Below are 14,684 nucleotides of genomic sequence, written 5' to 3'. Positions count from 1 at the left end.
CAGTTGAAGTGTACCTATGATAAAAATTACAGATCTCTAAATGCTTTGTAAGTAGGAAAACCTGCAAAATCGGCAGTGTGTTAAATACTTGTTCTCCCCACTGTGTATAGAGAACCAGTCAAAGGTGGACACACCTACTCATTCAAGGGTTTTTCTTTATTTTTCAAAACTATTTTCTACATTGTAGAATAATAGTGAAGACATCAAAACTATGAAATAACACAAATGGAATCACATAGTAAACAAAAAAAAGTGTTAAACAAATCAAAATATATTTTATATTTGAGATTCTTCAAAGTAGCCACCCTTTGTCTTGATGACAGCTTTGCACACTCTTGGCATTCTCTCAACCAGCTTCATGAGGTAGTCATCTGGAAAGCATTTCAATTAACAGGTGTGCCTTGTTTAAATATTAATTTGAGTTTTTCCTTCTTAGTGCGTTTGAGCCAATCAGTTGTCTTGTGACAAGTTAAAGGGGTATACAGAAGACAGCCCTATTTGGTAAAAGACCAAGTCCAAATGGCTCAAATAAGCAAAGAGAAACAACAGTCCATCATTACTTGAAGACATGGTCAGTCAATACTGAATATTTCAAGAACATTGAAACTTTCTTTAAGTACAGTCGCAAAAAACATCAAAAGCTACGATGAAACTGGCTCTCATGAGGACCTCCACAGGAAAGGAAGACCCTCAGAAAATGCAGCCCAAATAAATGATTTACAGAGTTCAATTAAGAGACACATCTCAACATTAACTGTTCAGAGGAGACTGTGTGAATCAAGAAGCATGAGCAATGGACCGGTGGAAATCTGTCCTTTGGTCTGATGAGTCCAAATTTGAGATTTCCGGTTCCAACCGACATGTCTGTGAGACGCAGAGTAGGTGAACGGATGATCTCCACATGTGTGTTTCCCACCGGGAAGCATTGATGAGGATTCATGAGTGATGGTGATTTGCTGGTGACACTGTTTGTGATTTATTTAGAATTCAAGTCACACTTAACCAGCATCGCTACCACAGCATTCTGCAGCGATACACCATCCCATCTGGTTTGTGCTTAGTGGGACTATCATTTGTTTTTCAACAGGACAGTGACCCAACCAGAACCAGGCTGTGTAAGTGCTATTTGACCAAGAAGGAGAGTGATGGAGTGCTACATCAGATGACCTGGCCTTCACAATCACCCAACCTCAACCCAAATTGAGATGAATTGAGATGAGTTGGACCGCAGAGTGACGGAAAAGTAGCCAACATGTGCCCAGCATGTGGGAACTCCTTCAAGACTGTTGGAAAAGCATTCCAGGTTAAGCTGGTTGAGAGAATACCAAGAGTGTGCAAAGTTGTTTTTGTTTTAGTCGGGGACAGCCCTATTGGGAACAGATACCAATGGGCAGATCTATTTTATTTGTTCAAACTACAGCACTTACTTTGACGTGTCAAATCTGATCCTTTCTTCTCTTCTCCTCCTCTCACAGTTCCACTCAGCCCTGTTGTTTTCCTGCAGTCCACCAGCAGCACAGACAACCTCTTCATACCCAGGAGTAACGTGCTACCAGGAGAGGCACGATACAGGGACTCCGGGAGGGAGGAAGGGCTAGCGTTGTCCTGGTAACCATAAAGAGGGGACACAGACACATATCATTATGGATGCTGATGTCACTGTTGTCATAAAGTGCCTTACAGAAACCCAGACCCAGATAGAGCAAGCTGTATGCTAGACCAGACCAAGCTGTACCATCTGGTGTTCTGAAATGGAGAGACTCTTCTCTGTCTCGTCAGCATCAGGATGTTGTTGAGGCTCCCCAGAGGATCCACCATAGTCATGTCTCTCTCCTGTGTTAACGAGAACATCAAACAGATGGTGAACTTATTACCATCATCAATTATTACTGTCTATTACAGTCATAGGGTCTTATCAGAGGCATTAATATCTCTAAATTAATTGGGTGCCTTTTGTGTCCCTTTGATATTTTAAGTATAAATTATGCTCCATTATTACATTTTGAAAGCCTGTTATATATAATTAAATCTAATTTAAAAGTCCCAAAAATATATGTATCAATGGCAGATTGACCCTTTAACAATTTATATAGTATCGAACATCACATTGAAGTGAAGAACTTCAGTAGAATGCCCCTTAAAAACCACACATTAATTCAACAACTGCATAGTTTGTGTCCCTGTTGAAGACAGCACTCACTGGTGTTAATCTGATATTCTGTCTCCTCCTCTTTCACTCCCAAAACGTCTTCCTCCTTCACCTTTACTGAAATAGAACCTTTTAGAGAGGAAGAGGATGCTTTCTCTTCTTTCCCTATAACAGCCTCCTCTTCCATTCTGAAAGGTTGTTTCTCTCCTTTCACTGTAATATCCTCCTCTTCGTCTTTAACGACAATGTTCAGCGCCAGAGCTTCTTTCTCTCCTTTCACTGTAATATCCTCCTCTTCGTCTTTCACGACAACGTTCAGCGCCAGAGCTTCTTTCTCCGGACAGCAGACATCCTCTTCTTCAGCAGGGGATGAGTAGTTTAATGAGCTCATGATCAGGGATGTTAGCTAGCTAGCTAGCATTAGCGAATAGCCTAGTGCTATTAATGAGCTGTTAGCTAGCTAGCTAGCTAGCATTAGCGAATAGCCTAGTGCTATTAATGAGCTGTTAGCTAGCTAGCTAGCATTAGCGAATAGCCTAGTGCTAGGCTCAGTATCAATCTTTAACAAATTTGCAACTTGAACAGGCAAATCAGGTTCAAGTTAACGTCAACTGAAATGTGTTTTAAACACTGCGATTAGCTAATGTACATTAACATGGCCTAAAACGTCAATCTTTCAGTTTTACCTTGTCTACCAAGCTACCGAGATGGTTGAAATAGTATCCGTGTTGTTGTTCCTGAAGAAGCGTCCGTCCAGTCCATTATACGTCACGCTAGAAGCATCACCTGAAAGACGTTCGTCGCCATCTGCTGACTGGAGTGGGTAACGCAGTGTGGAAACAATAGTTACAACACTTTTTGTATTGGAAAGAACGTCATAATTATTTAACAATAAGCTGATATATTTTCTCTTACGTCTTACAACTAATACATTCCCGTACACAGACGTAGAAGCGTAATATGAATGTGTAGATGATGAATAAATACTTCCATGAATAGGAAGTGTGTTTATACACATTTACAATATTCATTTTTTATCTAGATGTGACCATACTATTCCCTTAAAGCTACGCTACAAAGCTACAACAGGTGTAGACATTACCGTGAAATTCTTACTGACAAGCCCTTAACCAACAATGCAGTTAAGAAAAATAAGATGTAAGAAAAAAAAGTTACACAATAAAAAAACTATACCGTGTTTACAGAGTTAATGTGGAGGCTGTATACAGGGGGTACCAGTACAGAGTCAATGTGGAGGCTATATAGAGTGGTACCAGTACAGAGTCAATGTGGAGGCTGTATACAGGGGGTACCAGTACAGAGTCAATGTGGAGGTTATATACAGGGGGTACCAGTACAGAGTCAATGTGGAGGTTATATACAGGGGGTACCGGTACAGAGTCAATGTGGAGGTTATATACAGGGGGTACCAGTACAGAGTCAATGTGGAGGTTGTATACAGGGGGTACCAGTACAGAGTCAATGTGGAGGCTGTATACAGGGGGTACCAGTACAGAGTCAATGTGGAGGTTATATACAGGGGGTACCAGTACAGAGTCAATGTGGAGGTTATATACAGGGGGTACCAGTACAGAGTCAATGTGGAGGTTATATTCAGGAGGTATAAGTACAGAGTCAATGTGGAGGTTATATACAGGGGGTACCGGTACAGAGTCAATGTGGAGGCTATATACAGGGGGTACCAGTACAGAGTCAATGTGGAGGTTATATACAGGGGGTACCAGTACAGAGTCAATGTGGAGGTTATATACAGGGGGTACCAGTACAGAGTCAATGTGGAGGTTATATACAGGGGGTACCAGTACAGAGTCAATGTGGAGGTTATATACAGGGGGTACCAGTACAGAGTCAATGTGGAGGTTATATACAGGGGGTACCAGTACAGAGTCAATGTGGAGGTTATATACAGGGGGTACCAGTACAGAGTCAATGTGGAGGTTATATACAGGGGGTACCAGTACAGAGTCAATGTGGAGGTTATATACAGGGGGTACCAGTACAGAGTCAATGTGGAGGTTATATACAGGGGGTACCAGTACAGAGTCAATGTGGAGGCTATATACAGGGGGTACCAGTACAGAGTCAATGTGGAGGCTATATACAGGGGGTACCAGTACAGAGTCAATGTGGAGGTTATATACAGGGGGTACCGGTACAGAGTAAATGTGGAGGCTGTATACAGGGGGTACCAGTACAGTGTCAATGTGGAGGCTATATACAGGAGGTACCAGTACAGAGTCAATGTGGAGGCTGTATACAGGGGGTACCGGTACAGAGACAATGTGGAGGTTATATACAGGGGGTACCGGTACAGAGTCAATGTGGAGGTTATATACAGGAGGTACCAGTACAGAGTCAATGTGAAGGTTATATACAGGGGGTACCGGTACAGAGTCAATGTGGAGGTTATATACAGGGGTTACCGGTACAGAGTCAATGTGGAGGTTATATACAGGAGGTACCGGTACAGAGTCAATGTGGAGGCTATATACAGGGGGTACCGGTACAGAGTCAATGTGGAGGTTATATACAGGAGGTACCAGTACAGAGTCAATGTGGAGGTTATATACAGGGGGTACCGGTACAGAGTCAATGTGGAGGTTATATACAGGAGGTACCAGTACAGAGTCAATGTGGAGGCTAAATACAGGGGGGTACCTGTACAGAGTCAATGTGGAGGCTATATAAAGGGGGTACCAGTACAGAGTCAATGTGGAGGCTATATACAGGGGGTACCAGTACAGAGTCAATGTGGAGGCTGTATACAGGAGGTACCAGTACAGAGTCAATGTGGAGGTTATATACAGGGGGTACCAGTACAGAGTCAATGTGGAGGTTATATACAGGGGGTACCAGTACAGAGTCAATGTGGAGGTTATATACAGGGGGTACCAGTACAGAGTCAATGTGGAGGCTATATACAGGGGGTACCAGTACAGAGTCAATGTGGAGGTTATATACAGGGGGTACCGGTACAGAGTCAATGTGGAGGCTGTATACAGGGGGTACCAGTACAGTGTCAATGTGGAGGCTATATACAGGAGGTACCAGTACAGAGTCAATGTGGAGGCTGTATACAGGGGGTACCGGTACAGAGACAATGTGGAGGTTATATACAGGGGGTACCGGTACAGAGTCAATGTGGAGGTTATATACAGGAGGTACCAGTACAGATTCAATGTGAAGGTTATATACAGGGGGTACCGGTACAGAGTCAATGTGGAGGTTATATACAGGGGGTACCGGTACAGAGTCAATGTGGAGGTTATATACAGGAGGTACCAGTACAGAGTCAATGTGGAGGCTATATACAGGGGGTACCGGTACAGAGTCAATGTGGAGGTTATATACAGGAGGTACCAGTACAGAGTCAATGTGGAGGTTATATACAGGGGGTACCGGTACAGAGTCAATGTGGAGGTTATATACAGGAGGTACCAGTACAGAGTCAATGTGGAGGCTAAATACAGGGGGGTACCTGTACAGAGTCAATGTGGAGGCTATATAAAGGGGGTACCAGTACAGAGTCAATGTGGAGGCTATATACAGGGGGTACCAGTACAGAGTCAATGTGGAGGCTGTATACAGGAGGTACCCGTAGAGAGTCAATGTGAGGGCTATATATAGGGGGTACCAGTACAGAGTCAATGTGGAGGCTGTATACAGGGGGTACCAGTACAGTGTCAATGTGGAGGCTATATACAGGAGGTACCAGTACAGAGTCAATGTGGAGGCTGTATACAGGGGGTACCGGTACAGAGACAATGTGGAGGTTATATACAGGGGGTACCGGTACAGAGTCAATGTGGAGGTTATATACAGGAGGTACCAGTACAGAGTCAATGTGAAGGTTATATACAGGGGGTACCGGTACAGAGTCAATGTGGAGGTTATATACAGGGGGTACCGGTACAGAGTCAATGTGGAGGTTATATACAGGAGGTACCAGTACAGAGTCAATGTGGAGGCTATATACAGGGGGTACCGGTACAGAGTCAATGTGGAGGTTATATACAGGAGGTACCAGTACAGAGTCAATGTGGAGGTTATATACAGGGGGTACCGGTACAGAGTCAATGTGGAGGTTATATACAGGAGGTACCAGTACAGAGTCAATGTGGAGGCTAAATACAGGGGGGTACCTGTACAGAGTCAATGTGGAGGCTATATAAAGGGGGTACCAGTACAGAGTCAATGTGGAGGCTATATACAGGGGGTACCAGTACAGAGTCAATGTGGAGGCTGTATACAGGAGGTACCTGTACAGAGTCAATGTGGAGGCTATATATAGGGGGTACCAGTACAGAGTCAATGTGGAGGCTGTATACAGGGGGTACCAGTACAGAGTCAATGTGGAGGCTGTATACAGGGGGTACCAGTACAGAGTCAATGTGGAGGCTATATACAGGAGGTGCCAGTACAGAGTCAATGTGGAGGCTATGTACAGGAGGTACCAGTACAGAGTCAATGTGGAGGCTATATACAGGAGGCTATATACAGGAGGTACCAGTACAGAGTCAATGTGGAGGCTATATATAGGAGGTACCAGTACAGAGTCAATGTGGAGGCTATATATAGGAGGTACCAGTACAGAGTCAATGTGAAGGCTTGCTCGTGTTTCTTGGCCCAAGTCTCTTCATCTTATTGGTGTCCTTGAGTAGTGGTTTCTTTGCAGCAATTCGACCATGAAGGCCTGATTCACACAGTCTCCTCTGAACAGTTGATATTGAGATGTGTCTGTTTGTTCAACTCTGTGAAACATTTATTTGGGCAGCAATTTCTGAGGCTGGTAACTCTAATGAACTTATCCTCTGCAGCAGAAGTAACTCTGGGTCTCAATAAAATGCAAATTAATTACTCATCAATCATCAAAATCATGTGATTTTCTGGATTTTTGTTTTAGATTCCGTCTCTCACGGTTGAAGTGTATCTATGATACAAATTACAGACCTCTACATGCTTTGTAAGTAGGAAAACCTGCAAAATCGTCAGTGTATCAAATACTTGTTCTCCCCACTGTATAGCCATATTATAAAGTATGAAAAGGCTTGTTCGTTCACATGTCATGAATTCACTATGACATGATATTTGTATTAGACTTTTATTATGTAATAGATCATATGGGTTGAAAAGTGTTTCATTAGAAAAGTATGAAAATCAAATTAAATATTATTATTCACGTGCCGAATACAACCGGTGTAGACCTTAGTGAAATGCTTACTTACAAGCCCTTCACCAGCAATGCAGTTAAGAAAAATACTTGTTAAGTAAAATAAATAGTTTTGTTTAAAAAAAAAGATGCACAGCGCCCTTAACCACTGGAGTCTCTTCACTGTCTGATCTTCATTCCTACAGCCTTCATCACCATCCCTGGAGTCTCTTCACTGTCTGATCTTCATTCCTACAGCCTTCATCTCCGTCCCTGGAGTCTCTTCACTGTCTGATCTTCATTCCTACAGCCTTCATCACCGTCCCTGGAGTCTCTTCACTGAGTATATATAGATAGTATAAGAAACCTGTCCCATTCTACTTGTCTATTATCTTTGTTCAGAAATAGTCATTTGTGTGACCTACTGATTTTCCCTACAATTTCTTTTAAGGATTTAGAAATATAGAACATGTAGAACGAGGAATGTCAGAGTCTGGAATAAAAATATATACAGTTGGTTTACAATGTATATGACGGTGTGTCTAGACATTAGTGACCGTCTATGAATATAAAAGGTGTTTACAGTAGTAGTTATATAGGATGAGCCTTGACTAGAATACAGGGTGGAGTACTGGGTGGTAGACGGCTAGTAACAGTGACTAAGTTCAGGGCAGGGTACTGGGCGGAGGCCGGCTAGAGGTGACTATTTAACAGTCTGATGACCTGGAGATAGACCACACATTAACCACACAATAAGTATTGTGGTGGCAGCATCATGTTATGGGTATGCTTGTCACCGGCAGGGACTGGTGAGTTTGTCAGGATCAAAAGAAATATGAAAGGAGCAAAGTGTAGACTTTGTATAGGCACTGTACAGCCTTAACTGTGGAGTGACCCCATAAAATGGGATATCAGCCAACTCAGTGACAACTACAGAACACAACAATGTATAGTTTACACAAATATTCGTCTCTTAGCTCTTATTGCAGGACTTTGACTGTGGTACATCACCTCCCCAGTCAACGTATTGTGTGTATTGAAAATTCATATAGGACTGTACAGCTAGCTAACTGGCTACTGATCAACCTATTGTGTGTATTGAACATTCATATTGAACAGCCTTACCTATAGAGTAGCACCACCACCCATCAGCCCATTCTCTTCTTGATGTCAAAGCTGCAGTGTATTGTTGCTATAGGAGTTTATGATTAATAATCCTATTTACTTCAAGACACACTAAGATGTCACCATACTATTCATTTAAAGCCCCTCTGTCAGATATAAATCATCAGAGTGGGAAACCAACTGACATGGAAACAATGGAGCAAATGTATCACTATCAGAGGGGTGTATTATGACATCATATAGAACTACTCAGACATTCCAAATCAGGCTTCATCCACATCATGAAGATGGATATTGATCCAACCATTTCAAAAGTAATGACCCGGCTGATGGAAACAGGATATGCTTGTACATGGCGACATTTTGTTACTTCGTTTGACAATTTGTTTGTGTTTTTGTGTCAGTAAAAATGTATTACTATCCATACTATTCATTTAAAATATCGCTCTCATCCATAATAATCTCATCATGTAGGTAGCCTACTAACACTGTATCTATGAGCTGCTGGCTACAGTGCATGGGACAAGAGAAGTTTTCATATATAATGCAACAGTTTTGTTAAACCATCAGTAGAGCTGAAAATGCGATGGAAACCATTGGGAATTCAACAACAAAAGTTATTTATTTGTCACGCAAAGCCTTTAATCTGCAATAAATCTGTTTGATAGAAACATTTCTGGGGGGAAAATGTATATATTGTTTTATGCAGATTTGAGAATATTCACATGAAAATCTGTCTCAAATTACATGGAAACTTAGCTACTAAGGTGGATATCGATCCAACACCTGCTGCTTATTCAAACCAGCCCACTGGGCACAGATGTCAGTTCAACATCTAGTTTCTATTTACATTTCTTTGATTCGTCAACTAAAGTGAATTTAACACGAAATCTACACAAAATGTCACGTCACTGGATTTAGGTTGCAAGTTGGGTGAAACACAAAATGTTACCGGTCATTGGATTTAGGTTGCAAGTTGGGTGAAACACAAAATGTTACCAGTCATTGGATTTAGGTTGCTGGTTGGGTGAAACACAAAATGTTACCAGTCATTGGATTTAGGTTGCTGGTTAGGTGAAACACAAAATGTTACCTGTGGAAACAATGTTTATTCAATCAGTGGGAGGCTTGTAAATTCCCCCAGGAAAGTGGAACGAGGAACTCTTCTTTGAGACAATGATAAACAGCAATCCTTGGGAGAGTTGTGGTGGATATTATAAAATAAGGATCTGCTGGAGTCCAAGTCAAACCAAGATTCTTTATTTCTGAGCTCAGAGAGAATAACAGAGTTACACAGCGCAGTGTAGACAGTCTGATTTCCTGAAGCATTGAGTGATTAGCAAATATCATTATAGTTTCCTGTTCCTGGGCGGGACTTTATTCATTTATTAGAAAAAACAAATATATGTTTGAGTATACCCTGTACCATTTAATTTCATATGGTAAAGACAGGTAAACACATTGTCAGTCAACAATATAAGACAACGGGAGCACTGTGTATGTTCTCTGATGAATTTTAAGTCAATGTGATGTGAAATATCAATATACACGCTAAGAGAAGTAATTTCTCTATTCTCTAATGACGTTTAAGTGACTTATGAGTAATATGTTTTCCCACAGACTGAGCTTTTCTAAACCTTCTCCTCTGTGTGCAGTCTAATGTGTTCTTTCAGGCTTCCTAAATGGGCAAATGGTTTGCATCCTGGGAGGAGTGGTAAGGCTTCTCTCCTGTGTGTATTATCTCATGTTGTTTCAGCTTCCCCGACCGGTTGAAACACCTTCCACATTGGGAGCAGTGGTAAGGCTTCTCTCCTGTGTGTATTCTCTCGTGTTGTTTCAGCGCCCACGACTGGCTGAAACAACTTCCTCATTGGGAGCAGTGGTAAGGCTTCTCTCCTGTGTGTATTCTCTCGTGCTGTTTCAGCTTCCCTGAATGGTTGAAACACTTTCCACACTGGGAGCAGTGGTAAGGCTTGTCTCCTGTGTGTATTCTCTCGTGCCGTTTCAGCACCCCTAACTGGTTGAAACCCTTTCCACACCGGGAGCAGTGGTAAGGCTTCTCTCCTGTGTGTATTCTCTCGTGCTGTTTCAGCGCCCACGACTGGTTGAAACACCTCCCACATTGGGAGCAGTGGTAAGGCTTCTCTCCTGTGTGTATTCTCTCGTGCCGTTTCAGCACCCCTGACTGGTTGAAACCCTTTCCACACTGGGAGCAATGGTAAGGCTTCTCTCCTGTGTGTATTCTCTCGTGTTGTTTCAGCGCCCACGACTGGTTGAAACATCTTCCACATTGGGAGCAGTGGTAAGGCTTCTCTCCTGCGTGTATTCTCTCGTGCTGTTTCAGGTGTGCTTTCTGGTTAAAACTCTTTCCACAGTGGGAGCACTGGTGTCGTCTTGCTGGTTTGGACGTCCCTGGCTCTGGTTCCTCTGAGTCTGGTCTTTCTCCTGCCAAAGATAGTGTTATTTTTAAATAGAGACCAGAATGAAACCACATGATAAAACAACCTTGCTACGAGGGTAAATACTAAAACAGATCTCTCAATAACCTGAGGCCAGTTTTAACAATCTTAGTGTGATTTTAAAACAAATGTAGAGCTTCCTGGTAATTACTGCTATGTTTACATTACTTATTTTATTCATCCTGTTTTACAAGTCAGAACACAAAAACCTGGACAGTTCTAGGACACTGAAGACACAGACGTCGCTGGATTCCAATTGAACAGGTGGTTCTAAATATATAACATTCATAGCTGTATGATACATAATGTGACCTACACACTTCCTTAAACATAAAATGACTAAATAATAAATTTTGTGTGGAAGTCCAAAACTTGTTTTTACGTCGCAGATACAAAGCACATCAGTAACATCTCCCCGTTGTTGAAAGGGTTCGACACATTGCTGTTTAAAAGGACCAATTTCTTATTTAGACATTCACAGATTTTCAACATTTTGAACTTGTAGGCTGCTTTTCCTTTACTCTGCGATCCAACTCATCCCAAACTATCTCGATTTGGTTGAGGTCGGGGGATTGTGTAGGCCAGGTCATCTGATGCAGCACTCCATCACTCTCCTTCTTGGTCAAATAGCTCTTACACGGCCTGGAAGTATGTTGGGTCATTGTCCTGTTGAAAAACAAATGACAGTGGGACTAAGCCCAAACCAGATGGGATGGCATATCACTGCAGAATGCTGTGGTAGTCATGCTGGTTAAGTGTGACCTGAATAAATAAATCACTGACATTGTCAATAGCAAAGCACCCGCACACCATCACATCTCCTCCTCCATGCTTCACGGTGGGAACCACACACGGGGAGATAATCTGTTCATCTACTCCTCGTCTCACAAAGACATGGTGCTCGGAACCAAAAATCTCACATTTGGACTCATCAGACCCAAGGACAGATATCCACCGGTCTAATGTCCATTGCTCATGTTTCTTGGCCCAAGCAAGTCTCTTCTTCTTATTGGTGTCCTTTAGTAGTGGTTTCCTTGCAGAAATTCTACCATGAAGGCCTGATTCACGCAGTCTCCTCTGAACCAAGGATGTTGAGATGTGTCTCTTGCTTGAACTTTGTGAAGCATTTATTTGGGCTGCAATTTCTAAGTCTGGTAACTCTAATGAACTTATGCATCAGAAGTAACTCTGGGTCTTCCATTCTTGTGGTGGTCCTTAAAGTAATGATGGTCTGTTGCTTCTCTTTGCTTATTTGAGCTGTTCTTGACATAATATGGACTTAGTCTTTTACCCAATAGGGCTATCTTCTGTATACCCCCATACCTTGTCACAACACAACCGATTGGCTCAAAACACATTAAAACCTGTTATGGCACATTAACTCTTGAAACTAGGGGGCACTATTTTAATTTATGGAAAAATAACGTTCCCAAAGTAAACAGGCTATTTCTCAGGACCAGGTGCTAGAATATGCATATAATACAGCTTAGGATAGAAAACACTCAATATTGTCTGTGAATATAACAGAACTGATATTGCAGGCGAAAGCCTGAGAAAAATCCAATCAGGAAGTGACTCTTATTTTGAAACCTCTGCATTCCTATTTACCATTGAGAGGGATATCAACCAGCTTCCTTTTTCTATGGCTTCCCTAATGTGTCTACAGTCACTAGACATAGTTTCAGGCTTTTATTTTGAAAAATGAGCGTGAACGACAACATTGCGTCAGTGGTCAGGTGGTGGCTCTCAGAGTGATTTGTGCGTAATAGACAAAGGCGGCCATTGTGCCTCTCGCTCCTAGTGAAAAGCCAATTGTCCCGGTTGATATATTATCGAATAGATATTTGAAAAACACCTAGAGGATTGATTATAAAAAACGTTTGCCATGTTTCTGCCGATATTATGGATCTAATTTGGAGTTTTTTTTCGGCGTTGTCGTGACCGCAACTTCCGGTGGATTTCTCAACAAAACGTGAAGAATAAACGGAGGTATTTTGGCCATAAAAAATTATCTTTATGGAACAAAATTAACATTTGCTGTCTAACTGGGAGTCTCGTGGGTGAAAACATCCGAAGCTCATCAAAGGTAAACGATTTAATTTGATTGCTTTTCTGATTTTCGTGACCAAGCTCCCTGCTGCTAGCTGGACATAATGCTATGCTATCGATAAACTTACACAAATGCTTGTCTTGTTTTGGCTGTAAAGCATCATTTTAAAATCTGAGATGACAGGGTGATTAACAAAAGGCTAAGCTGTGTTTCACTATATTTCACTTGTGATTTCATGAATATGAATATTTTCTATTAAGATTTTTTGTCCGTTGACACCTGTTATGGCTAGGGATTCCGCTAGCGGAACGTTGACAACATCCGGTGAAATTGCAGAGTGCAAAGTATTTTATTTATTTATTAGAAATATTTAACTTTCATGCATTCACAAGTGCAAAGGTTAACTTCTTGTTAATCTAGCCACCGTGTCAGATTCCAAAAAGGCTTTACGGCAAAAGCAAACCATGCGATTATCTGAGGACAGCACCCCATCAAACAAACACACGACAATCATATTTCAACCCGCCAGGCGCGACACAAACCTCAGAAATAACGATATAATTCGTGCCTTACCTTTGAAGAGCTTCTTCTTTTGGCACTCCAATATGTCCCATAAACATCACAAATGGTCCTTTTGTTCGATTAATTCCGTCGTTATATCTCCAAAATGTCCATTTATTTGGCGCATTTGATTTTTTTAAAACACTGGTTCCAACTCGCCCAACATGACTACAAAATATCGAATAAGTTACCTGTAAACGCTGTCCAAACATTTGAAACAACTTTCCGAATCCAACTTTAGGTATTTTAAAACGTAAATAATCGAGAAAATTTAAGATGGGATAAACTGTGTTCAATACCGGATAAAAACAACGTGAAGCGTGTGACCTGGAGCATCAAAACATTAGAGAGCACTAGGCTGGACCCTCGTTCTGAATAGCCGAACTTCTTCATTTCTCTAAAGAAAAACATCAACCAATTTCTAAAGACTGTTGACATCTAGTGGAAGCAATAGGAACTGCAACCAAGTGCCACAGAAAAGTTCCACAAAAAAACATTTGAAAACAGAGTCACCTCAACAACAACAAACAACAACAAACAAGTTATGTTATACTCACATCCATTATTTTAACAGTTTTAGAAACTTTAGAGTGTTTTCTATCCAAACCTACCAATTTGATTCATATCCTAGCTTCTGGGCAGGTATCAGGTAGTTTACTTTGGGAACGCTTTTCCTCCGGACGTGAAAATACTGCCCCCTATCCCAAACAGGATTTATAAGGCATGAAATTCCACAACTTAACTTCTAAAAAGGCACACATGTTAATTGAAATGACTTCCTGGTGACTACCTGGAAGCGCTACTCTATCTATTCCACTCTCATCCTTTCGGTTTTAATAATATTTAATAACAATAATAATAATGTTATAATAGGTAATAACTAACTTTAATAACTAGGGTTAATACCTGCCTGACGCACCAACAAAATCTTCATATTTACCCCACTCTAACAATACCACTACAGAATTAGCATAAGAGGCCATGTAACATAAGGTAATCAGAAATATTTAGGACTAACTTATTCCTTGACACCCATTCTGAAACTAACTGCAGCTCTATGTTAAGTGTTGCAGTCATTTCAGTCGCTGTAGTAGCTGACGTGTACAGTGTTGAGTCATCCGCATACATAGACTCACTGGCTTTACTCAAATGTCATTGGCATGTTGTTGG

At 41.5% G+C, this 14,684-nt stretch overlaps 2 pseudogenes; both read right to left on the bottom strand.

The window, feature by feature from the left end:
- The window catches only part of LOC116358843 (zinc finger protein 721-like), an 83,692-nt pseudogene that overhangs the window by 66,628 nt on the left and 2,380 nt on the right, over positions 1 to 14,684 (bottom strand).
- On the bottom strand, positions 9,689 to 11,314 carry LOC116358958 (zinc finger protein 239-like; annotated as a pseudogene).

Source organism: Oncorhynchus kisutch, unplaced genomic scaffold (assembly GCF_002021735.2).
Source record: "Oncorhynchus kisutch isolate 150728-3 unplaced genomic scaffold, Okis_V2 Okis01b-Okis20b_hom, whole genome shotgun sequence".
Lineage (NCBI taxonomy): Eukaryota > Metazoa > Chordata > Actinopteri > Salmoniformes > Salmonidae > Oncorhynchus > Oncorhynchus kisutch.
Note: the sequence above shows the minus strand (reverse complement) of the source record. Positions and strands in the feature narration are given on the sequence as shown.